Here is a 27,300-nt window from a genome sequence, read left to right on the forward strand (position 1 = left end):
TACAGCCCAGCACTGATGAACAAAACCAAATCAGAGAAAAACTAAGATAAAATAAAGAAAAACTGTATTTGTCAAGTAAAATGAAAGGACAAATATCAGTAAAAACCAATTATTTATTCATTACTTAGCACCATACTTTGTGTGTGTGTGTGTGTGTGTGTGTGTGTGTGTGTGTGTGTGACAGGCTGACATTATCAGACCTGTGCTCCTGGGACTGGCTCCTATAAAGAAGGAAGCTACTTTGATCATTTGCTTTATACATTTGTGTTATGTATATCGAGCATCGCGTTAGTTCAGTCAGGTCACGTGAGTCACGCTTGCACCAGCTGACAGTCAGCTGTTCCTGACATGTACCAATCCAGTCTTGACACCTATCACCTGCGGTCTATTTAAATTCCAATTCTTCAGTGTCTCTCAATCGCATTGCTGCTTGCAATTAACTTCCTCCTCCAACCCAAACTCCACCAACTGAACCTGTAATCTGATCTAATTTGTTCTTTCTTTACAGTGTCTTCATCGGAAGCAGTCTCCATGACATTTTGTTTACAACTCATGTAATTGAGAATTGTAATTATGTATGCTTATGGTTCTGTTCTGTACCCCAGGGGGGTTTGTCTTGCTGCTCTCCCGGCTCTGTCCAAGCATGGCTGCATGGACAGAACATAACCATACCGCCAACACTAACTGTATGCAATTATAATTGTCATTCAATCAATCAATCACCTTTATTTATATAGTGCTTTACACAAAATACATTGCGTCAAAGCCACTGAACAACATTCATTAGGAAAACAGTGTGTCAATAATGCAAAATGATAGTTAAAGGCAGTTCATCATTAAATTCAGTGATGTCATCTCTGTTCAGTTTAAATAGTGTCTGTGCATTTATTTGCAATCAAGTCAATGATATCGCTGTAGATGAAGTGACCCCAACTAAACAAGCCAGAGGCGACAGCGGCAAGGAACCGAAACTCCATCGGTGACAGAATGGAGAAAAAAACCTTGGGAGAAACCAGGCTCAGTTGGGCCAGTTCTCCTCTGACCAGACGAAACCAGTAGTTCAATTCCAGGCTGCAGCAAAGTCAGATTGTGCAGAAGAATCATCTGTTTCCTGTGGTCTTGTCCTGGTGGTCCTCTGAGACAAGGTCTTTACAGGGGATCTGTATCTGGGGCTCTAGTTGTCCTGGTCTCCGCTGTCTTTCAGGGCAGTAGAGGTCCTTTCTAGGTGCTGATCCACCATCTGGTCTGGATACGTACCGGATCCGGGTGACTGCAGTGACCCTCTGATCTGGACACAGACTGGATCTGGTGGCTACGGTGACCTCGGAACAAGAGAGAAACAGACTAATATTAGCGTAGATGCCATTCTTCTAATGATGTAGAAAGTACGGTGTTATGTGAAGTGTTTCCGGTTCCGGTTTATCTAATTAATGCAGCCTAAAAATCCTTTAACGGATTTGGATATTAAAAGCATATTAGTATGTTATGTGTAAGCCAGGTTAAAGAGATGGGTCTTTAATCTAGATTTAAACTGCAAGAGTGTGTCTGCCTCCCGAACAATGTTAGGTAGGTTATTCCAGAGTTTAGGCACCAAATAGGAAAAGGATCTGCCGCCCGCAGTTGATTTTGATATTCTAGGTATTATCAAATTGCCTGAGTTTTGAGAACGTAGCGGACGTAGAGGAGTATAATGTAAAAGGAGCTCATTCAAATACTGAGGTGCTAAACCATTCAGGCCTTTATAAGTAATAAGCAATATTTTAAAATCTATACGATGTTTGATAGGGAGCCAGTGCAGTGTGGACAGGACCGGGCTAATATGGTCATACTTCCTGGTTCTAGTAAGAACTCTTGCTGCTGCATTTTGGACTAGCTGTAGTTTGTTTACTAAGCGTGCAGAACAACCACCCAATAAAGCATTAAAATAGTCTAACCTTGAAGTCATAAATGCATGGATTAACATTTCTGCATTTGACATTGAGAGCATAGGCCGTATTTAGATATATTTTTGAGATGGAAAAATGCAGTTTTACAAATGCTAGAAACGTGGCTTTCTAAGGAAAGATTGCGATCAAGCAGCACACCTAGGTTCCTAACTGATGACGAAGAATTGACAGAGCAACCATCAAGTCTTAGACAGTGTTCTAGGTGATTACAAGCAGAGTTTTTAGGTCCTACAATTAACACCTCTGTTTTTTCTGAATTTAGCAGTAAGAAATTACTCGTCATCCAATTTTTTATATCGACTATGCATTCCATTAGTTTTTCAAATTGGTGTGTTTCACCGGGCCGCGAAGAAATATAGAGCTGCGTATCATCAGCATAACAGTGAAAGCTAACACCATGTTTCCTGATGATATCTCCCAAGGGTAACATATAAAGCGTGAAGAGTAGCGGCCCTAGTACTGAGCCTTGAGGTACTCCATACTGCACTTGTGATCGATATGATACATCTTCATTCACTGCTACGAACATTAAATATACTTGACGGGAGTGGTCCTGATTGAAGTAATATCGTTATTTCCCCATTGTGCCTGTGGGTGGCACTGCCACTTGTAATTGTGAGCTGTGTTCCTTAAAAGTAAAAAATCCAGAAGAAGCACAGTATCCCTGAACACTGGACGTATTATTTGAACCTGGTTTAACCCAAGAGTTTTATGTATGTTTTAGTCAGTTAAAACATAACAATTTGGAGCAGAATCAGAGTTCAAGCGGTTTTAGCTTAAAATGATAAAGACAAGCTGAAATAACAGTAGATGAATTTGAATGTTTCATAACCATGCTGAAAATCAGACAATATTGTTATAGCTAATGCTAACTGTCTAGCTAATTAGCTTGCTGATACTAACTAGAGGTCATTTTTAAATATAAAGTCTGATTTTTTTTTTTTTATAAAAATAAAGCCCGTGATGTTCAGAACATGGTAAATACAGTAAATACAGTGTTTCACCACACAGAGGTTTGGATAAAAAAATGTAATTATGAAAATACTATTACATTTTCCTTTAATAAAATGCAATCCCTAACAACAGGCCTTATTCTCATATCATATCTACTGTGATGTTCTGTAAAACAACAAGCTTTCGAGTTTTTTTCTTACTGCTGAACATGAGATGACTGATGGTACTTTGTCCACCACTGATTTTAATAAAAATATTTAATATTTATAAATTAGGTCACTTATTTATCCATTTTGTTATAAGCTTCATGCTCCCAGAGAAAGCTGCTGACAGCCTCTTATTATTGGTTTGTGGTTTGATTCTGTTGTGTTTCATGACCGTGTCTCTTCTAGTGTGGGCAGATAAAGTGATTGTTTGCTGGAATCTTTTCATGTTGTGTCTGGTGAGGAAACTGTGTATCTGTTAGTTAACTGAGTGCTTTTTCTGTTCTCATTGCATTCAGATTGACAATCTCTTCCTGATCCTGCAGACTGAACATGTACTTCAGCACAAACTCCAGCACTTTAATACTTCATCTATTTCCCATTTATTACTTTCAAAACAGTTTTGAAACACGAAATACCAGCTTCCTGTTTCTCATATCTCTGACCCCTTCTGTTTTCTGTCCTTTTCAGAGCATCTTGAAGTACTGATACTACAGTAATCAAACTGAATGATTAAATGTGTCTTGACTTTCTTTCAGGTTACTGTTGACTATCTGTTACTGGTTTAGATGATGAAATCAAATAAACTTGCTCTTTAACTGAAACCACTGACTTTAAACTGACTTTAAACAAGCTATAGGAATATAATAATGCAAATGAAAACTGCTGGAGCATCAAAACCACAGATTGTCACCATCTTCAACTGGTGTGCCCGTCTTCTGTGAGTTTTGTGTTGTTTGGTGCCATGTACTTTGTCCTGTCTCTTTTCTTACGTCTATCTTGTCACCTCATCAGTGTTAGTTGCTCCACCTGTGTTTCTCCCTTGCTCCCGGACTCATTTACCTTCACTCCGCACACCTGTCTCTAAATCACACACACTAACTCACTCACACAGCTGTTGCCCAATGTCATGGACTATATATTCTCACCTAACACACCACTCTGTCTGGCTGTATTAATCATTGTTTGTTTATGCTGTGGTTTCATGTCTTCATGTCGGCGGGATCCACTCTTGTTCCCTGTGATTTGTTTTGTTTTTGCTGTGTTGGCCTTGTTGTTCCTGTTTATAATTAAAAGATAATTTCTCTGCATTTGGACCCAGACCCTGTTTCTTCCTCTGCGCGTCCTAATGCGCTGTGACACAGATGAGCAAAAACCAACAGAACAGAGAGAAAAATGAGACAAACCAAGCAGTTTGAAGCAGTATATTTTGCTTGATTGTTTTCAGAGCAGAAAATGGGACATTATCAACATTTTTACACTGAGCTCATTTCCCCTTTTACTACACTAGTCTGAGTCTCACCACTGACTACACCACAATGGAGGAGGAGTCTTTATATAGTAAATAACAATACTGTACATCGACTGATGAATCAGTGTCTTAAACTCACTGAGATCTTTACTGTGGATCTTTATTTCTATTCAGATTCTGGATATTTCTACATCTCCATTCATCACAGGTCAGACACTTTAACATCATACTTTCACATACTTTTACTTTAGATGTATTTTTGTGAAAACTGTATTTAATTTCATGTACATCTAAGCAGTAGAGTGTGGGATTATACATTTAAGAATCTTTTTAAATATGCTGATCCTATGTTATGACTAAGGACAAATTAAAAGCTAAGGTTATGTACAGTACTGTGTATATTACATTTTGAGGTAAAGATGATGCCATTCTAAGAATATCAAGTAAAGCAGCTCAGGTGTCTGAGACATTAACATTTTGTCTTCATGCACTTCCCGACTACTGAACAGGGTCCCAAGATAAAAGTGACTGCAAAGCTCAAGGCAGAGCTATGCTTTTGTCTCTTATGATGATGTGAAAGTGCTGATTTTGCTTGGATAATGTGTTTGAGTGACACTGTTAAGCTGAGCAGATCAGGGAAGGGAAACTCCAGTCACAGGCTAATTACTGCTATGATATGATCTGTTTGTGCATGGTTTGAGGTGTAATGGTGTCTGATTGTGCACATGATCTGAATCTGTAGCATCAGTCCAGCTGCTGTTTCTACATTATGATGATGATCTGTTTTCTTCATTTACAGTCTCTGGTGATCCAGACGGAGCAGTGAAGAGTCGTTCTGATCAATCAGAGACGATCAGATCAGAGAAAACATCATACGAAAAATGAAGGACAGAAATAAAACACAAACCACTGGATCTCAAGAGAAAAGCAGACAGAGACTTGTTAAATGTGACAGTATGAAGATAATTCAACCAAACTGTAAGTGTTTTTCACTATAGTCTTGCTAGTTAGAATGATTAATGTATTATTGATTGAGATCATAAACCCCTGATCAATCCAAAATAATGAGGATAATCTGACAAATATTTGTGATTTCTAGTCTCAGATGATCCAGACGGGCCTGTGAGGATTCATTCAGATGATCTCAAGAACACAACACACCAGCAGCTGAAGACTGAACATCATCATCATCATCATCATCATCATCATCTTCATCCTCTTCATCATCTTCATCATCATCACTCAGTTCAGCTCCTGGACTCTTTCAGTGTTTACAGACTCATCTGATCACAAACAGACTAATGATCTGTGTCCCGACTGGTCTCTCATTCCCATCCATCAGTGACTCTCTGATTTCACACGAGATCTCTCTGCTTCTCCAGATTTACAGCAAATGAAGAGAAGTATTTCTGTTCTCAACAGAGACTCTTTCTAGATTCATCCATCAGCTGATGATAATAATTCATATCAGGGAATTCTCCATAATCTAAGAATTGGTGTAAAATCATGGAAAGCACCTGCTGAGAGAATATCTGATTTCAGACACAGTCATATTGTTTCTAGATTTTCAGATCTCAGTCTAGAAGTTAAATGAAGAGTGTGTAGGTCTTTAGTTTCAGGTTCCAGTGTGAGAAGAGATGTGATCTGAAGCTGAATGTGGATCATGATGTCACTCATGGAGCATAAAGAGACTCTGATCACACACATCTGATGAGTCTGAATCATATTACAGGAGCAGTGTTAGAGAATCAGCTTCAAACTGCTCCAGAGAAATTAAGATGAGGTAAGATGAGATGAGGACATGAAAAAACACACGCAGAAAGCTGCAGGAACACAAACCACAGAGGAGCAAAGAACAAGAACAAAGAGAGAAACAGAGGACAGAAATTAAACACAAACCACAGAGAAAAGCAGACAGAAGCTTGTTAGATGTGGGAGTTTGAAGAGAAGAAGGTCTTGCTATTATTCACAGTCTTGTCATAAAGTGAAACAATCAAACAGATTCAAGACGTGTGTGTGGAGTCCCTGGACTTTTCTCAGAATCTGAAACAGACTAGTGGGCGGATCTTTCCCTGATGAATCATAACTGTGTTTTACTGCACCGATGCTGCTCTTTACTGACATTTTCACATCATTATTCACTTCCAGATTACACAGAAACCTTTGTGTTTTACAAAACTGTGTGTTTTGTATTGCACTGCCTTCCATGTATAATGTATATATTTGTATTACTGTATATTTTGCTATATTTCTGTATAACACACTGTACATCACATATGCTGAAATACTGGATCACAGATATTATGACATCTCCAGGTAAATAAAAAAAGAAAGAAAAGTGCAGTAAAATACACTATTTCAGAAATGCTTCAGTAATGATTCCAGGCTTGTCGTGTCAAAGGGTCTTAAAGTCAAAAGTGTATTCTTACCTGTCAGCGTTCCACTCTGCATCTCTTTCTATTGCTCTTTCATTCATGTTCTTTTTCCACTGCACCGTTCCAATAATTCCTGCTCACATATTCTCTTATCACCCAGACCTAACATGCAGTAATGCTTTAAACACATTTGACTAGCTGGTTGATTTACACTGACATTTACATTTAATCATTTAGCAGACGCTTTTATCCAAAGCGACTTACAAATGAGAAAAATAGAAGCAGTCAGGTCAACAAGAGAACAACAACAGTATACAAGTGCCATGACAAGTCTCAGTTAGTCTAGTACAGAACACAGAGACAGGTTTGTTATTTTTTTATTTTTTTTAAATAAATGAAAAGACAAGAAAAGAAGGAGAAGGAAAAGTGCTAGTATTAGTTGGTTAAGTGCTGGTGAAATGACGAGTCTTTAAATTAATAAAGACTCCGCTGTACGAATTGAGATCTGGAGGTCATTCCACCAGCTGGGCACAGTCCAGGAAAAGGTCCGTGAGAGTGATTTTGAATTTCTTTGGGATGGCACCACAAGGCGTTGTTCACTTAAAGAGCGCAAACTTCTGGAGGGCACATAGGATTTAACCAGTGAGTTTAGGTAAGTTGGTGCCGTGCCAGTGGTTGTCTTGTAGGCAAGCATCAGTACCTTGAATTTGATGCGAGCGGCTACTGGTAACCAGTGTAACCTGATGAGGAGAGGAGTAACATGGGCTTTTTTTGGCTCATTGAAGACAACCCTCGCTGCTGCATTCTGGATCAGTTGTAGAGGCTTGACAGTACATGCAGGAAGCAGAAAAGGAAAAAAGCAAAAAAGCACCAGGCCCAGATTGTGTTAAACCAGCCTGTCTGAAATCCTGTGCTGACCAGCTGGCCCCCATCTTCACACAGATCTTCAACAGATCGCTGGAGCTGTGCGAAGTCCCTTCATGCCTCAAACGTTCCACCATCATCCCCATCCCTAAGAAACCCAAAATTACAGGACTAAATGACTACGGGCCTGTGGCTCTAACGTCTGTAGTCATGAAGTCATTTGAAAAACTGGTGCTGGCCCACCTGAAGGACATCACTGGGCCCTTGCTGGATCCTCTTCAGTTTGCCTACAGAGCAAACAGGTCTGTGGACGATGCAGTAAACATTGGACTGCATTATGTTCTGCAACACCTAGACAGACCGGGGACTTATGTGAGGATCCTGTTTGTGGACTTCAGCTCGGCCTTCAACACGATCATCCCAAACCTCCTCCTGCCCAAACTAAATCAGCTCTCCGTGCCCACCTCCGTCTGTCAGTGGATCAACAGCTTCCTGACAGACAGGCAGCAGCTAGTGAGGCTGGGAAAACTCACATCCAGCACCCGTACAATCAGCACCGGAGCTCCCCAGGGCTGTGTTCTCTCCCCACTGCTCTTCTCCCTGTACACCAACGATTGCACATCTAAGGACCCCTCTGTCAAGCTCCTGAAGTTTGCAGATGACACTACACTCATCGGCCTCATTCAGGACGGCGACGAGTCTGCTTACAGACAGGAGGTAAAAGAGCTGGCTGTCTGGTGCACTCTCAACAACCTGGAGCTTAACACGCTCAAAACAGTGGAGATGATCGTGGACTTCAGGAGAAACCCCCCTGCACTCCCCCCACTCACCATCATGAACAGCACTGTGACTGCAGTGGAGTCATTCAGGTTCCTGGGCACCACCATCTCTCAGGACCTGAAGTGGGACATTCACATTGACTCCATCGTAAAAAAGGCCCAGCAGAGGTTGTACTTCCTCCGCCAGCTGAGGAAGTTTAACCTGCCACAGGAGCTGCTGAAACAGTTCTACTCCACGATCATTGAATCCATCCTCTGCACTTCAGTAACTGTCTGGTTCAGCTCAGCTTCTAAATCTGACCTCAGAAGACTACAGAGGGTAGTCCGGACTGCTGAATGATCCATTGGTACAACCCTCCCTTCTATTCAAGAACTGTACTCATCCAGAGTGAGAAAAAGGGCTGTCAAAATCACTCTGGACCCCTCACATCCAGCACACTCCCTCTTTGAACTGTTGCCATCTGGTCGACGCTACAGAGCACTGAGCACTAGAACGACCAGACACAGGACCAGTTTCTTCCCTCAGGCAATCTATCTTATGAACAGCTGATAATAACTGCGAACACACTACACTTTATATTTATATACACACACACTTTATTTATCTAACACACATACTTAGTATACACTTAAATCTTGCACACAATATATATGTACATACATAACTTCATTTTGTAATATACCTGCCTACAATTGTCATTTGTATATTGTCATTCACTGTCTACATATTTTTATTTTTTATTCTTTTATTATGTGTTTTATGTTCTGTCGCTGTCATTCTGTTGTACTGCGGAGCTTCTGTCACGAAAACAAATTCCTCGTATGTGTAAACATACCTGGCAATAAAGCTCATTCTGATTCTGATTCTGAGAGCATTACAATAGTCCAGTCTGGAGAGAACAAGAGCTTGGACAAGAAGTTGGGTTGCTTGCTCTGACAGGAAGGGTCTAATCTTCCTAATGTTGTATAAGGCAAACCTGCAGGACCGGGTCGTTGTAGTAATGTGGTCAGTGAAGCTTAATTGATGATCCATCACAACTTCTAGGTTTCTGGCTGTCCTCGAAGGAGTTATGGTTGACGAGCCCAGCTGTATAGAGAAGTTGTGATGAATCAATGGATTAGCTGGAATCACCAGTAGTTCAGTTTTTGTAAGGTTAAGCTGAAGGTGATGGTCATTCATCCAGCTAGAGATGTCACTCAGACAGGCTGAAATGCGAGCAGCTACCATCGGGTCATCAGGCTGGAATGAGAAGTAGAGTTGGGTGTCATCAGCGTAGCAGTGATAAGACATGACTGATCTCTTTCCTGATTTACTGAGGGATGGAGATCCTGGAGATAAACCTCTTCTGAGCTTCATCACGTGTGTGTCTGCCCAAAACATTGAGGCTCAGAGCAGTTCTGTCTTAGTAACTGTATATATATATGGATATATCTGCTATAGGTGTTTATTACGAGCAGAGAAATCCACTAAAACAGATGAGAATGAAATGCTGGGTCACAGTTATCATCAAAACACACATCTGAGCTCTGATAAGTGCTTACACTCATAAGCTGAGTGAAATCTAGAAACACACACCATGTGTAAAACTGTAAACCCACCAGGAGGAGGCAGCAAGATGTAATAAATTAATCAGTTCAGAAATCATTTCACTTTCAAGGTTTTTTTATTTATCACTATTGCACATAATAAAGTAGAATAATTCCCAGTTTTATGTCACAGAAATGTAAATTCAAATTTACATTTTATATATGTGTGTGTGTGTGTGTGCGTGTGCGTGTGCGTGTGTGTGTGTCCTTTGCCCTGAAAACTGCCTGAACAACAGTTTTAATTGGGAGAGAGTGATTTGAACATAATTATTGAATTCTAGTAAATATTGTATTATAGTTACTTTGAACATTTTCTGTTGTATTGTTTTTGTGAGAACTGCATATTGAAACCAGTCACTGAAACAAAATTTCCCCAAGGGGATGAATAAAGTTACTAACTAACTATTTTTTTTTAATTCAAGACTACAATTCTAAATAAAATGAGCATTAATAAATGTATTTTTTGTTAAACAAATGTAAAGTTATTTTAATTCATGGAAAACAAATGTTTCTCAGCATTTAGGCCTTTAGTTTTAGATTAGTGCAGGTTTAGATTCAGTATGAATCTGATATGAAGTCATAACATCACACATGAAGCATAAGTGACTCTCATCATCTTCTACTGAAGGGAAATGTTGCCTGAATCATTTGACTCTGATTCATGTATTTTATTAACAGATGATTCATTTATAATTTGTAAAGCTAAAACTGATTTCTTTTCATGTTTTCATCGGTTGATTCTGATCTGCACTATAGTCATGAGATAAAGATAGCTACTATATTTCTTACACAAATGCATCACATCACTTAAGAATGTCTTTATTAACCCCTCAGACTTGTGTGCACTTCTTTTAAAATGGATGAGTGCAATTGTTAGGACTTCAATTTTAGTATTTTTAGGTAAAAAAAGAAAAAGAAAAAAAGAAACGGAAACATTAAAATATCAAAAAGTAAAATAATGCATGCATGTTCATCTTCACCGCTGCTGCAGCATTTTTATTAAAATGTTATTCATTTAGTCCTATGTGACATCTGTTTTAAATTTTATGTATCCAGATCCACTAATCTTTCTCACTGACTTGTGCTGGCTTGACAATTCATAATAATTTATAGATTGGAGAGAAATCACCCCCCTGAAGAAGTGTGTGAGCTTTTTCTGTGAATCACAAATCAAATGTGTCTAGAATAGTTATCCTTGACAAAGATAAACCTAATTTAGTGTTTCCTACAGGTGGGGTAAAATGACAATTAAAAATCTGACAAAGCTTTTATTTGCTTTATACAATTGGACCATATAATAAGCCAAAATAGCAGTTGGTAAATATGAATGTTTATTCATAACCATGTTGAAAATCATGAGACAATATTGTTACTGATGCTAACTGTTTAGCTAATTAGCTAGCTGATACTAACTAGAGGTCATTTTTAAAAAGGATGTGATGTTCAGAACATGGTAAATATAGTAATGATCACAGAGGGGAGAGATGCCAAGTTTCCGGGGAGTTTTACCACACAGATAGGATTTTTCTTACTGCTGAACATTTAGATCATATCATTCTCTCAGCTTCACACTGAAACCTTCTCAACCAACACAACTTCCTGTCTCTTAGTGCACCTAACCACAAACGTGTTTCCTGTCATACTCAACTTGTCTCATTTTCTGTAGTTTCTGTTTTCCTTTTCTGAGAATCTTGAAGTGCTGATACTGCAGTCATCAAACTGAATGATTAAATGTGTCTTGACTTTATTTCAGGTTACTGTTGATCTGTTTCTGGTTTAGTCAGATGATGAAATCAAATAAACTTGCTCTTGAACTAAAACCACTGACCTTAAACTGTTTCTGTCATCTGTGTGCTTTAACAGATACAGACAAGCTATAGGAATATAATAATGCATATGAAACTGCTGGAGCGTCAGAAACAACAGACGAGCGAAAACCAACTTTCTCTCCATTGGCTACACACAGCAATGAAGGCGGAGTCTTTATATAATAAATAACACCCATTGGCTGATGATTCAGTGTCTTAAACCCACTGAGATCTTCACTGTGGATCTTTATTTCTATTCAGATTCTGGATATTTCTACATCTCCATTCATCACAGGTCAGACACTTTAACATCATACTTTAACATACTTTTACTTTAGATGTATTTTGTGAAAACTGTATTTAATTTCATGTACACACATCTTCATCATTAGTTCTTCTGTTAATGATGTGTGTGTCACTGCCTTATTTATACATTTCACCAGTGCACACAGCAAATGATTAATTTCTTTAAATAAATCAAATGAATGTTGTTGTGTGTGATTATGAACTCTTTCATTCTGGAGTCCTGATGTGAGGATGATTCAGACGAATTAAACCCAATCATGATCCATCTTTAATGTACCATTGTGATTATTTGCATCTGTCCTTCTTCAGGTCAAGTCAAATATTAATGAATATTTGTAATAATACATTATACACAAGAGATGTAAGTAAAGAGTTCACAATGTATACAATATGCAGTATGTCAATCTGCAATACCACTGTCTGTACACTTTAATTATCAACACTTCAAACAAATGCACTGAATAGAACGTCAGGTGAGATGACCATGTCTGGTTACTAAACGTGTATATCTATATCTGCAGTAAGGTGCAATAATATGCACTTTATGTCAATTGTGCAATAGTCTATTTAGTCACTATATCTCTAGTTACTCATCCCATTTAAATTGTACTTTTGTATAAACATACTGTGCATATCAATGTGAAGGCCAACATGCAATACAATAAATGGTCACTTTACTCAGATTGCTCAATGTGAATATCATGTCACTTGTTGTATTTATTTGTAAAACTGTACTGTACATGTATATGTTTGTTTTTCTAACACCAGTCAGGAGCAGTGCTCCTAATTTCAGTGTGACAATAAAAGCTTTCAATTCATTTCAATAAAGCCAAAACAAAATACCTGGATGGGGCTTTTCCAGCATTCAAGGTCTCCTGTGCTTGACATTAAGACTTGAAATCGGTCAAAATTCTTGCCAACAATTCAGAAATTCTTCATTTCTGTCAGCATCAGCAAATTCTTGAAAATAAGACTCAGTGTTACTGTAGAGTAATGTGAAGAGAAGAAACATCATCAAGCATGCACAAGCACTGTGAACGCACCTGATGCAGCTAGACAAACGCTCCACGTTAAATTGTTCCCTTATAATCCTCTTTTAGGTGTTTGTAAAATTATCTGGTGTGCGAAACACCTTGTTTGTATTTCCAATGTATTAATCAATGTAACTTATCAAATTTATTACATTATGAACACACTGGTAGTATTGCATGCAATATTGACATTCTATGTACTTTTATCTTGAATAAAATAAAAAAAGAATGAATCAATTCTCTCTCCGGCTCAGACTGCATTGACTGAAACAGGTGAACTAGACTTATTCCTGTACAGAACCTATAGTATTTTGCACATGCGTGACTGAACGAATCACTCAAGATGACTTTTCTTCCCGAGTCATATTAAAGATTTGTTCAAAATGAATGAATCGTTCAAGAATGACCCATTACTGGTTGTTTACCATTGATGCCTTGTTTGAGTAAATTATAGAAACTGTAACTGAGGGTAACGTACTTGAGGATTGCATATTTAACAAATAACTAGATGGATGGATTACTTAAATCTAACTGGCCATGTTAAATTTACTCAATTCCTTTGCTCAATGTACCTTACTTAGTTAAGTAGATTTGACTTATTTCAATACTTTTTTACTTAAAATTGATGTGTGCAAAAACTTGCTAAATTAAAAATATTTATTGTTTTTTTCTTCAGTGTGTTGATGCTTCTGGTTACCTTTAGATGGAAAAGCTGCCCGTAATCTCTGTTTTCTTCATAATAATAGCATGATGAAATGGATTTGGCAAACAATCCAGTGTATCTTCTTCTTTGGAACGTGTCAAATTATTTTACGATGCATTTTAGCTAGTCACCTTTTTTTCAGTGTTCTATAGTAACTTCGTTCTAACAAAGACATTAAAAAAAGTTTCATTAGATGGTCACGTTTGTTTTTTTTTTTTTTTTTTTTTTTTGGGAACTTTGTGAAATCGTGATGATTGAGCGGTATCAGTATGCTGTATACAATTATATTATAATATCATATAATTAATACGAATATATATGAATATTATAAATATTCAGAATTTAAATAAAACTTGTTTTTTATGCTTGACAAATGGCCAAGTATGACACAGACAAAGCTAACTACTACACTATATAGAAAAAGATAATTTCAGAAGCATTCTGCACCTGAGCCTGGTCCAAACACACTCTACGCAGAATTCAGGAAGGAAACGGTTATTATTTGTATTAGCTGCCATCCCAAAACATGCTAGCTTGCTTTTCTGTTTCCTTTAACAGTGTTTTTGTGAACATATATATATTTTAATAACAAATAATTGTAACACTTTACAATACGATTCGTTTAGTTAACATTACTTACTGTGTTAAAGTGTACTAACATGTTAGTTAATTATTGTAAAGTGCTACCTAAATATATTTTGAGTGTTTACTTTTTTTCAGGTTCCAGTGTGAGAAGAGATGTGATCTGAAGCTGAATGTGGATCATGATGTCACTCATGGAGCATAAAGAGACTCTGATCACACACATCTGATGAGTCTGTACAGGAGCAGTGTTAGAGAATCAGCTTCAAACTGCGACACGAACATAATAATATACAAGATACTGAGCATGAAAACTGGGATTGATATCAGACGAGTTTATACAGTAAAATAAAAAGGTCATGCATGATAATTAAAGCATTGTCAAAGTAACACACTATTGACTTGATTTTAATGTTAAAGTTCTAGTGAATAAAGACACACTAAACATATAATGATAAATAGAGAATTAACAGTGAAATAGGTCTAGAAATAGTAAAATCATGACAGATTTCATGTGTTAGTGGTTAAACAAACAGTAAAGATGCTCGGGTCAGTATTTGACAGCAGAACCCATCAGTGATTATTGATGAGCAGAGACTGATCTGACTCAGACGACAACATGCAGTGACTCAGACAGAAAGAGTTTTTCATCTGAAGAATACTTTTTCAGTCTGAAGCCTGGCAGGAAGTGTCAGTGCGTAAATGTGCAAGAGTGAGATGTAATCTGATGCAGAGGTTTCGGTTAAAGCAGGTCGTGCTGTAAACTATCATTCTGATGAATCCTAGAGGATCGAACACGATGTGAGATCAAGAACAGAAGATAAATAAAGGTCAGCTCTTATATGTGGATTCCTGAAACTTCAGTCAATTATGTTTAAGAGAGTAGATATGAGGTCATACCCCCCCCCCCCATTTATATAATCGAGAATGACACAAAGTAACAAAAACGTTAAAGTCTCTTTTGGACTTCTACTTTTAAATCATAAAATTGAAGGACTCTTCTCTCTTGGGTGAGCAGTCACCAGAAGAGAGCAAACTGTTTCTGAGGTCTGTTACACATAGCTGACTCATAACTGCAATACTGAACACCGCAGAGGATACCACAGATGTGCATAAATGTGGACCTGACTACAATCTTTGAGTGTGTGAAGGAAAACACACAACACATTTGCTCTTACTGATCAAGCCTAACTGCATCAGAGTTTGACAAAGTGACTGGGCCTCATCACCTACACTGTAAAAAATTTCCTGTAGAAATTACAGTAACTTACTGGCAGCAGTTTGCCAGTAACTTACTGTAAATTAAACTTACAGTAAAAATACTGTATTCATATTTACAGTACCATTTAACTTGCTGTAAATGTATTTGCAGTAATATATTTTTTTACTGTAAAACACAATTATGTTTTTTTTCTCCTTTTATATATTTTAATACAATAAAATATTACTTTACACTGTGAAATTTACTGTAATTGGTTCACTTTTATTATGTATTGTAAAACTTTACAAATTATTGTATTTCAACAGGTCTCATGTCTCAGTAGTAAAAACTATAAAAAGAAACAAAAGACTGTATAACTTCTTTTATTGGTTTAATAGTTAAATTGTAATACTTGAAATAACATTTTAATATTCTTGCAGATTGTACTTTCAGTTTTCCAAAAACTTGAATACATTTCATTTATACATAAAAGTTTCATATTAAGAGCATTTTAAAACAACAGACATGAACAGATTCAGTCATAAGAACAATCTTAAAAATTTACTAATTCAGAAAACTCCTGTGTAGAATGTATTTGCTCTTAGTAGCTTAATAGTTTTGCCAGCTGAAATCCACAAACTCCTTAAAGGGATAGTTCACCCAAAAATCTGAATTAGGTCATTAATAACTTACCCTCATGTCGTTCCAAACCCGTGAGACTTCCGTTCATCTTCAGAACACAGTTTAAGATATTTTAGATTTAGTCCGAGAGCTCTCAGTCCCTCCATTGAAGCTGTGTGTGTGGTATACTGTCCATGTCCAGAAAGGTAAGAAAAACATCATCAAAGTAGTCCATGTGACATCAGAGGGTCGGTTAGAATTTTTTGAAGCGTCGAAAATACATTTTGGTCCAAAAATAGCAAAAACTGCGACTTTATTCAGCATTGTCTTCTCTTCCGGGTCTGTTGTGAGAGAGTTCAAATCAAAGCAGTTTGTGATATCCGGTCTCACGGGTTTGGAACGACATGAGGGTGAGTTATTAATGGGTGAATTAATTTTTTGGGTGAACTATCCCTTTAATGAAGGAGGATACATGAGGGTTCAGACCAGAGTTCTTCCTTTGCACCATCTTCCCACTTTTTCTGATGACGTGGAACTTTGAGGAGCACTTGCTGTTGTCAGGGTTATCATTTAACCTTTACATAACAGAAAAAAAAGTTAGATCATTTGATGTGAAAAATGTCTAACAAAACAACCAAATACTCACAACACAACCAAATACAGAAATGCACTGCAAATGGCACAGAACACAACGGAAATATTTCCAGGGGACCCAATATGTGACGAACCCGGATGGAGCATGTTTATACTCAATGTCTACTTTTGTTTTCTTGCAAAAAATACAGAGATTACATATTTATGACATACAACTTTATATACAATATAAAAAATGTAAAAAGAACATGAGGGTGAGATATTAATCTATACATTAGTAACATTGTAAAAAAAAAATTAATGTTATGTTTAAATAAGTTTCATAGGTAAGAAATGTAATGTAATGTAGGGTCCAAAGATGAAACAGCTCATTTTAAAGTTGAGACACACACAGATAAATAAAGCATATTACGAAAACTTTTTTTGTTTAAAATGTATTTATTTGCAACAGTTATGTTAACAGCAATAATAAGACATTTATGTCCTAAGTACAGCTATTAAGCTGATAGACACCATGCTGCTTTGTCAGGAGAACATCCCAGGTTAAAATAATGAGGAAATTACGTTGGCTAAATCCGAGATCGCCCCCTTAACACTAATTCACTCATTTCTACATTAGTCCACTAATACGGTTCACTTGAAGCTGTGAATGAAAACGAGTGAGTGAATTCGGACAGCCGTTGATCGCGCATTGGATGTACACAGTCGGGTTCGTCACTTACTGGGGTCCCCTGAAAACATTTCCATTATGTTCTGTGCCATTTGCGGCGCATTTTCGCGAACGAGATTATGTTATTCTCCCGATGCTGATGTACAGAACAAATGTTACATTTGAAGTAGACATATTTTTCTCTTGGTTGTTTAGTTTCCTTAACTTTATGTGTTTGCGGTAACGTTAAATGTGAGACTGAGGGGCGGAGAGCCTTTGGAAAGTGTATGAGCATTCAGGACCTGCACACGAAAACCTTAAGTTCGCCGTGTTTTTATGCCCTTTGGCATGATTAATAAAGGCGTATAATGTCTCCACAGAGACGCCAGTGTTTGCACACGACACGAACATTGCGGGTTTTACTTTAGCACTACAAGCATGACGTGCATTTATATGGGGTAATCAGTTAACAGCAAGCGATAATAGCGGGAAAAAATCCGACTGACTTAAAGTTAAATCCACGAAAGCTTTGTTGTTCGGCTAACAGTTCACATGAACACTCACCAGCTCCTGGAGTGGTCAAACCCAAGGCAGAGACCCGTTAATGTCCATATTTTGACGGTGAAACGTTCAGAAAAGGGAAAGAAAGGAAAGAAATATGAATGTTTGCACAGTGTCACCACAACTCTCTCTAGCTCTCTTCACAGCATAAATGTGAGGTGACTGCGCGCCATACAGTGGCAGCGTTTTTTTTATTTATATTTTTGTTTTAGTTAAACCAAAGATATAATATATTTAAAGTAAAAGAAGTAATATTTGTACCCACCTTTGCATCTGACTGGTTCTTTTCGCATCTGTGTGTCTTGTTTTCTTCTTTCTCCAAGTGGGATATAAAACTTGATCTGTGATTGGTCAGGTTTCGCGCTCATTTTTACTTTACTGTATTTAAATTTACAGTAAATTAAAAATACTGTAATTTAGTGTCGCCAAGAGGGTATTCCCCAAAATGTTACTTTAAAATACAGTAATATGCTGTATAACTGTCCTACAGTAAAATACAGTTCATTTTACAGTTAAATACTGTTAAATTTACAGACATTTCTAACAGTGTAGGTGAAATAATTTTAAGAAATCTCTTTGAAATGATTGATCCACTTTATCATCAATCGTATTATAGGATTATTTAAGAAAAAAATATGGACATAATATGCACATTCTCTAGCTGTAAAACACCGATTATATTCCAACAGGTTTATCATAAAAACAGGTATACATGTACATCTGGTGAGAGAGTCAGAGGAACCATTGAGCAGGGTTTGGATGACTGGACTGGATATGGGCTTATTCCATAAGGCTGATGGGGTGACCAGAATAGAGGATCCGTTGCACACACACCTCGCTGAGGTATCGCTGGAGGCACACAGGAGTCTAGGAGAATCAGACTGACAAACAGGCAAGTAGCAAGGTTAGTTTGAGAGTCAATGCAAGTAGCTTGAGACTGGAGAGGTTCCAAATAGTTGCTATGAGATCAAACAAATGAATGCGATCGAGGTGTGTGCTTATATGTGGTGGTGAGCTGATGAGGTAATTGTGATCAGGTGCTGCTGATTAGAACTCAGGTGAGGTGGTGCGTTGTGATTGGCTGAGTGGTGAGCCTGACCGACTTGTGACACTAGCTAGCAATGTTTTTATCTATTCTGTACTCTCCACTCAGTTTGGTTTTTTCTACATTAAACAAAAAAAAATAAATAAAAAACACATTATAGATTCAAATCACTGAGAAATATATATATTGTTGTATAAAATCAGGCAAATTGTAAGTGAAAAGCCTCCAGTAAAAGCATTCAGAAAATAGACAGGATTAAAACTGTAAAGCTATCTATCAATCTATCTATATATGATGTGCCGGGCTCCGTACTACAGACCTCTGCAGCTCGTGTGTGATTCATGTGTGTAGCAGTCAGTACTCACGAGTAATATCTTTTTTTCATTTTCAGATGATAAACCATCAAGCTTTTATTTAGTCTGAAAACAGCAGGAATCTTTTGACAAATCTGGAGAAATGGAGCATGATGTGCATCAGACTGACTGAGAGCTGGGACTTTTATTATGAAGGGACATCAGCACGCGCACATGCAGATTTCTGTAATATCTGAAGTTGCTGTAAAAGGTTCCAGTGTGAGAAGAGATGTGATCTGAAGCTGAATGTGGATCATGATGTCACTCATGGAGCATAAAGAGACTCTGATCACATCTGATGAGTCTGAATCATATTACAGGAGCAGTGTTAGAGAATCAGCTTCAAACTGCTTCACAGACACAAACATAATAATATACAAGATACTGAGCATGAAAACTGGGATTGATATCAGACGAGCTTGTACACTCTAAAAAAACACTGGGTCAAAAAAAAACCCAATTTGGGTTGTTATTAACCCAAGGGCTGGGTAAATATAGGACAGAACCCATCTTGGGTTAATTTTACCCAGCAAATTAGGTTGTTTATTTAACCCAGCATAAGGGGTTGATTTATCCCAGAAAAAGATAATTAATTAATTTAATTAATAACTAGATTAATAACTTATTTTTAACTTCATACATTAAATAATGTTTACAGATCAACTTAAATCCTCTTTTCTAACTTTTCTAAAATAATCCACACAACCACTGGTTTGCATGTTAACTTCCTTTATTTTCCTTTTATTATCATTTACAGCATTGTTTATATCGTTTTTAACAGGCTATACATATTGCCCATATTTAAACTCGTTTAACAAACAATACAACTAAAAATTAAACGTTAAACATTTACGTATTATTAACCAGTCTCTGTCGTTCTGTTTCCACCGTAACTGCGCTGCGTCGCGCTGGTTGTGACCGAGCTGGAGTCGTGTTCGGCGGGGAACTGCTCACGCCTGAGGCCGCCCCCCTGCGTTTCACTCATAGCCGAAATATACTGCGGTTGCCTTTATAACCTGCACAAACAGTAAACAGCTCTGAGGCAATATTTGTATTCTGTATCTTTATGAATAAAATCGATTATTTTATGCAAAGCATCAGGCTTTTTCATCACTCGATAAGACTGACGAATATGTCAATTCGATGGCGCTAAGAACTGCTCTCTCCAGAAGAGAAACTAAATCCCCGCGATAAATAACTCAACCGCTGAGTTAAGTCTGACCCAGGATCTGAGTAATACAAAAACTACCCAAACACTGAAAAATAACCCCAAAAAAAATTACCCAAAAGGCTCAACCCAGCATTTTTGGGTTAAAAAAATAATCCCGGGTTTTTTAGAGTGTACAGTAAAATAAAAAGGTCATGCATGATAATTAAAGCATTGTCAAAGTAACACACTATTGACTTGATTTTAATGTTAAAGTTCTAGTGAATAAAGACACACTAAACATATAATGATAAATAGAGAAATAACAGTGAAATAGGTCTAGAAATAGTAAAACCATGACAGATTTCATGTGTTAGTGGTTAAACAAACAGTAAAGATGCTCAGTTCAGTATTTGACCGCAGAACCCGTCGATGAGCAGAGACTCGACAACATGCAGTGACTCAGACAGAAAGGGCCTTTCGTCTGAAGAATATAAGAGCACATTATAAAGTGTGCAGTAGCAGAACTGTTAAATGTTAAAGTTGAGGATCAGTTGGATGGTGGATGATGAACAACAGAATGTGTATTTTATAACTGTAATGGTTAAACAAATCAAGTGCAAAATATCAATAAATATATTTAACATACATGTATTTAAATTACATATTTGAAATACAAAATACTATTTTGTATTTAAAAGCCTTTGGGAAAAAAATCAAATGTATTTTCTATTTAAACACATTCAAGATTAGTATTTTTGTATGTTCAAAAGACATCAAATACTTTGTGCCAGTCAGCCTCTTTATCAAGGTGCTGATTCCATTCATCAATTATCTCAGACACAACATTCATGACTGTATGGGAGAGTGACTTTACTGGAATAATATAATGTGAGGATGTCATGGTCACTGTACTTGTTGATTAAAGTTAAAATCATTCAGATTTGCCTTCAGTTTACATGAAAGGTTAAAAGAACACAGAATAGTGTAAGCCAGTCAGTTATGATAATTAATCAGCTGTAGTTTTTTATCAACCAGCTAGTCAAATGTGTTTAAAGCATTACTGCATGTTAGGTCTGGGTGATAAGAGAATATGTGAGCAGGAATTATTGGAACGGTGCAGTGGAAAAAGAACATGAATGAAAGAGCAATAGAAAGAGATGCAGAGTGGAACGCTGACAGGTAAGAATACACTTTTGACTTTAAGACCCTTTGACACGACAAGCCTGGAATCATTACTGAAGCATTTCTGAAATAGTGTATTTTACTGCACTTTTCTTTCTTTTTTTATTTACCTGGAGCTGTCATAATATCTGTGATCCAGTATTTCAGCATATGTGATGTACAGTGTGTTATACAGAAATATAGCAAAATATACAGTAATACAAATATATACATTATACATTAAAGGCAGTGCAATACAAAACACATCATTTTGTAAAAACAAAGGTGTCTGTGTGATCCAGAAGTCAATCAAGATGTTAAAACACAGTAAAACACCGTCAACAGTCATCAGGGAAAGAATCGTTCACTTGTCTGTTTCAGATTGTGTCAGTGATGATGATGATGTTCTGGTCCTGGTCTGCTCTGGTGTGTTGTCTGCTCTTGAGAACATCAGAATCAATCTTTACAGGCTCCTCTGGATCATCTGACACTAGAAATCATGAACATATATATAGATTATTATCATTGTTTTTGATTAATAGATTTTTTTGTATTATCAAAGTAATACATCAATGAAACAATCACACATCTGTAAATATTTTACTTATTTGTGATTGCAGGAAGTTTTAAATCTTTTTGTTTCACTTTATAACAGGAATGAGAAGAATCTATTGGAAGATACGTTTCAACAATGAACAACACTCACAGTCTGGCCTTCTTCCCTCCATACTGTCACATCTAACAAGCTTCTGTCTGTTTTTCTCTCCACTGGTTTGGGTTTCATTTCTGTCCTCTGTTTCTCTCTTTGCTCTTGTTCTTTGCTCCTCTGTGGTCTCTTCTCCAGCATCTTTCTGCGTGTGTTTTTTCATGTCCTCATCTCATTTACTCCTATTTAATCATGCAGACAACATGAACGGTGAAGTTACAGCTGGTGCATTAATGAATCAAACATCAGTGCATCAAATTCAGATGAAATCATACAGTTTAAGAACCTTTGATGTTTGTGCTATTTTAGAAACAGAGTGATGTTTCATTCCTTGATGTTCTTCAGTGTTCTCATGTGTTTCAGAGAGATGTGCTCTCAGTGAGGTCTGAGTTACTGACACACACTGAAGAAAGAGAGGGGGGTTGCCTTTCTAGCAACAGTTGTAGCTGTATATGAGCGCTCAATTTTTCCTGTTTTCATGTTATAAAAGATATGCACAGGCTATTTAAGTGTCGGCTATCGGCTATAAATAGATTGAAAGAGCTATCTCTCTCTCTCTGGTTCCACATGTCTCAGACGTCCAAAACATAAAATATGAGCCTTTATAGACAGAGTGTTTCTTCCGTAAAGAAAACGTTGTACTTACTCAGATAACAAAATCTTTATTTACCCTTGTAGACTCCGTTCAGCTGCTGATGAACTTCAGTTATTCAGTGCAGAGCAGAACCAGAGAGAGAGAGTTTTATTTAATTTTATTTAATTTTATTTCTTGAAGGGGAGAGACAGAGAGACACATAGACGGAGAGAGAGAGCAGGGAAAGAGAGCGCGCGGAAGTCTTGTGATTCACCTAGATCTCAAATAGAGTAGCGACTTCACCAGGGTTGCTGTTCTGAAATCCGACTCCGTCTGACTTCCCTTCCCTCGCGTGCACGCTTATGTCGTCATACGATGTCGCCCGTTGCAAAAACAGAGTAATGCATTGCAAAGTGGAAGTAGGGGTGTGACGGTTAGTATATAACCGTGAGACCGGCGGTTATAGTTGAACACCGTCATTAGAACTCTATAACCGCCAAAACCGTGTCATTAAAATATTTTTTACAAACATTTTTTATCAAAAATTATTTTCATATTTTAGATAGGATCATAAGATGCGCAATATATCGGAAGACATGGTTTTTACCACTTAATGAAGTTTTGTAAATCGTCAGACATGATATTTACCACTTCATTAAATTTTGCTTTGTAGAAAACCTTTCTTAAAAACAAATTTCGTTTTGAACAAATTTTATCTTAATTTTAATAAATGTTTAATCAACCAATTGCATGTATTTTAATAAATAAAAAGCAAGTAAAGCAGACAATGATAACCGTGACATGGAAGCACCAGCGCGCCGCGTTCACTTGCACTGCACTGTGAACTAGAGCGCATCTCATTGTAAATGAAACTCAGCGTAGGCCTATGCCTCATACTTTAGCATTAAATATCTTTGCTGCATCCTTTCTAGAACAGACAATGGCTTTTTTTTCGGCCCGCATCAGCAAAGCATTGCATCGTCCATAGACCGCAAAACAGTCAGTCAGCTAATCAGCGGATGGCGGGCGGGTGCGGCTTTGAAATTTGCACAAAATACTTTGGCGCGGATGATGAGTTTTGTGACAGATCTCCTAGACGGACGTCTGAAATCTCTGCCCCTTTACCGATCAGAGCGCGCGCTGACACGGAGTTAACCCGCTATCTCCAAGATTAACCAATTGACTCTACGGCAGATCCACTAGCATGGTGGCGAGACAATATGAAACAAAATGAAACACGCTATCAGCTCCTCCAGCTTATACAACGAGCATATCAATAGAATGCAAGTGAATTCATACTTTAAATATACACTTTAAATTATTTCTAGGTTATAGTATTGTATTAATATTGTCCCACTGTAAATACAGTGCAGATAGTTCAGTCTCCTTGGATAAAAGTGAAGTGGAAAATCAATAATAGACTGTTCCATGTCTGTAACATTTACCACTCTCGTCTTTTAAGTCATAAGGCACTAGGTATGTGTGTGTTTGACATTAATAAATAATTGTGAAAAATAATGTAGTTAAATTTATGAAAAAAATTTGTAATATTAGTTTTATTACATACTACATAGAATTATGTTTCTCTTAGTCTTCTTTGTTGGGCTTGAGAAAGCCAACATGTATTTGAACATTATTATTATTTATTATGAGAGTAATTGACACTGACTAGAACTTTAATGTTTCACCAAATTCAGCTCAGATCTTCAAGACTCGTCTGAAATAGCAATAGGTCTGAGTAGTCAGTTCAGTCTGTGGCAAAATATTTTACGATGCTTTTACGAGTATTGTCTGTTATTGCATATAATAATTCATAGTCAGAAAACAACTGAGATGGCATTTAAAACATTTCAAATGCACCTGCATACTATTTTCCAGGCATGTTTTTCATCATAGACGATTTATTATAATAGTGTAAAAATCTTGTTTATGTGACGAGTAGAGGAAATAATTCTGCTGTATGGGTAAAAAAAAAAAAAAAAAGGTTACCCCACCACTTATCACTTGTCAACTTCCCAAATATGTATGGGTGGTTAGATGAAACTTACTTTAAGTATGTGGGCCCCTTTTGGACCCTGCTCAGACAAACTCCACTGGATAACACAGACACCTTTTGTGTTTTACAGAATGTGTTCATTTTGCATTGTGTTTCACGTATAATTTATTTATTTGTATTACTGATTATTTTGACATATTTCCCAGATTCTATATTTCTTCGTATATTTTTATAGTTTATTTTATAAGCATTTATTAATCATGTTTTCATCTTATTCTAAATGTATGCATCAATCAGTGGAGGACAGTAATAAGGCCCCGATATATTTCAAGCAAAGTTCGTTTTCATTCTTCGTTTGGGGGCAAAGAGAAGTTCAAAAAGCCTGAGCGATGGTATACTGTTTCCAAACATAATTTCAGGCAGTGTTGGGGGTAACGAGTAACAAAGTAACGGATTACAGTAACGATATTACTTTTTTGGGTAACGAAGTAAAGTAACGCATTACACTAATAATATTGGTAACTACACTAATTTACTAGATTATAGGAACGCGCTTTCCTGCGTTACACATGCCGTGTTTGCCTGTGTGTAAAGTTCTGGGCCAGGTTTCCCGATAAAGATTGATTTTAGCGCTTAGAGGCGCCATAGTGTACGTGATTACGTCATCGCATTTTGACAATATTGATTCGCCAGAAGAAACCAATGCTTTCGCTCGGGGGCGGACTGGCCATCTGTGTGTTCTGGAGAATCACAGAACGGCCGGTACTCCAGGACGGCCCACCACCCGCCACGCGTGCAGTCATCACCTGTTTTTTCCCCCCACTAATCTGTTTTACACTCCAGTACTGTAGGTGGCAGCAATGCACCTTTAAGTTGGATGCCGGCTGCACTGGCCGTGGCCGCCGAAGAGGAAGAAGAGGAAGAGTAGGAAGAAATAAACAGCAAAGACGTTTACGTTAGATAGAATAAGCATAGAAACAAACAAACAAACAATATGCATAACGCGGCTGCTGGTAAAAAAAAAGGAAAGAAATGGGTGGGGCTGAGAAGGCGAGAGAGAGAGAAAAAAAAGCAGAATTTAGATACTGAAGCCGCTAAATTTCCCAAACTAACTGAAATATATAACAATATTTTCTAGAAGCAGCACCTCGCAGTTAAATATTAGCAGAAGTGAAGAAGTGAATCAGACAACTATGAAGCAACATGCCACCAGTGATGATGATGAGGAACAGAAAGATGGGCCGGTTCCACAGGCGGATCCAGATCCAAGTATGGAACATGAGAGGAGAAAGAGAGTTACTTGCTAGGGATGATGTTAAGAAGTGATATTCAGGTTGCTACATTTTTAATGATTACAGTAGTTAAAACAGCTAAACTTCAACATTTTAGCTGTAAAATGTCACATGCAGTAGCTAATGTTAAGAAATACAGTAAGTTGTGCTTTCACTAATAAAAATGTTGGTAACATTAAAGTTAATACTTACAAATTTGAAGATTTTTTCTCTTTCTACAGAAGTTACATTTGTAATGGTGTATTTTCATTTAGATGTGGTATTATTATCTGTGCAGTAAGATTAATTAATTACTGCATAAATTAAGATTATGAAGTAATAAATTAATGTTAAGACAGCATGGAATATATTGTAAAAGATAATGTTATACAGCATATTATATAAACTATTCCATGCTATCTTGGAATAAAACCTGTTTAAAAAAAATAAAAAATCCATTCCATCGTTGTTTATTCAAGTTGAGCTTAGACCAAGAGCAGAGAAAGACACCCACTTCAGCTCAACATCTAGTCAACATCAGTGCCATTACTATCATTTTGATGTCATAGTATCATAAGCCACAAGTAAAGTCTTGTGACACTCATGCCAGGCGTTATTGTTGTTGTTGTCGAGTTTACGCGCGCCGATTGCTTTGGGCCGGGTCCGGGTCCGTCCCTCCTTTCGCTCCTCTGAGCCAAACAGAAATGATTGGTGACGCTTATGGAAGCCCCTCTTTCCCGGGTCACACTTAGTCCCACCCCCGTGCCCAGATTGGTTTAAACTCTCCCATATTAAACCAATAAGTAGTCTTTTGAACTACTACTTAACATAACTTACTGCTTTGGAAAATGAACGAAAACAAAGTGAAAGTAAAGTGTGTCGTGACTCGTGAGTGCATGAATACAAACACACAATAAACTCTCCGAATAAGCAAAAAAAAAAAAAAAAAAAAAAACACTCGACAGAGTACTTTGACATAAAACAAATCAAAAACAAGGATGAAACAGTGGTACATATCTGATAAAGCA

General features: G+C 37.2%; 3 long non-coding RNA genes across 4 annotated transcripts; 1 reads left to right on the forward strand and 2 right to left on the reverse strand.

Annotated features, from left to right (window-relative positions):
• Positions 1 to 4,446: 4,446 nt before the first annotated feature.
• Positions 4,447 to 14,624, forward strand: LOC113078472 (uncharacterized). Of its 2 annotated transcripts, XR_003281525.1 has the most exons (4): positions 4,447 to 4,563; positions 5,155 to 5,333; positions 5,455 to 5,974; positions 14,529 to 14,624. It is a non-coding gene; the product is annotated as an uncharacterized LOC113078472 (long non-coding RNA). The 2 variants fall into 2 exon arrangements; XR_003281524.1 differs by lacking the exon at positions 14,529 to 14,624 and having other exon boundaries at positions 5,455 to 6,909.
• A 2,029-nt stretch (positions 14,625 to 16,653) lies between these two features.
• On the reverse strand, positions 16,654 to 18,328 carry LOC113078473 (uncharacterized). Its single transcript, XR_003281526.1, has 3 exons — positions 18,282 to 18,328; positions 18,020 to 18,025; positions 16,654 to 16,787 (listed from the first exon to the last, which is right to left on the reverse strand). It is a non-coding gene; the product is annotated as an uncharacterized LOC113078473 (long non-coding RNA).
• Positions 18,329 to 21,829: 3,501 nt separating this feature from the next.
• Positions 21,830 to 23,273, reverse strand: LOC113078477 (uncharacterized). The gene is made up of 3 exons (XR_003281527.1): positions 23,078 to 23,273; positions 22,432 to 22,613; positions 21,830 to 22,215 (listed from the first exon to the last, which is right to left on the reverse strand). It is a non-coding gene; the product is annotated as an uncharacterized LOC113078477 (long non-coding RNA).
• Positions 23,274 to 27,300: the final 4,027 nt, after the last annotated feature.

This window comes from Carassius auratus, unplaced genomic scaffold (genome assembly GCF_003368295.1).
Source record: "Carassius auratus strain Wakin unplaced genomic scaffold, ASM336829v1 scaf_tig00025783, whole genome shotgun sequence".
In the NCBI taxonomy this organism is placed as follows: Eukaryota; Metazoa; Chordata; class Actinopteri; order Cypriniformes; family Cyprinidae; genus Carassius; species Carassius auratus.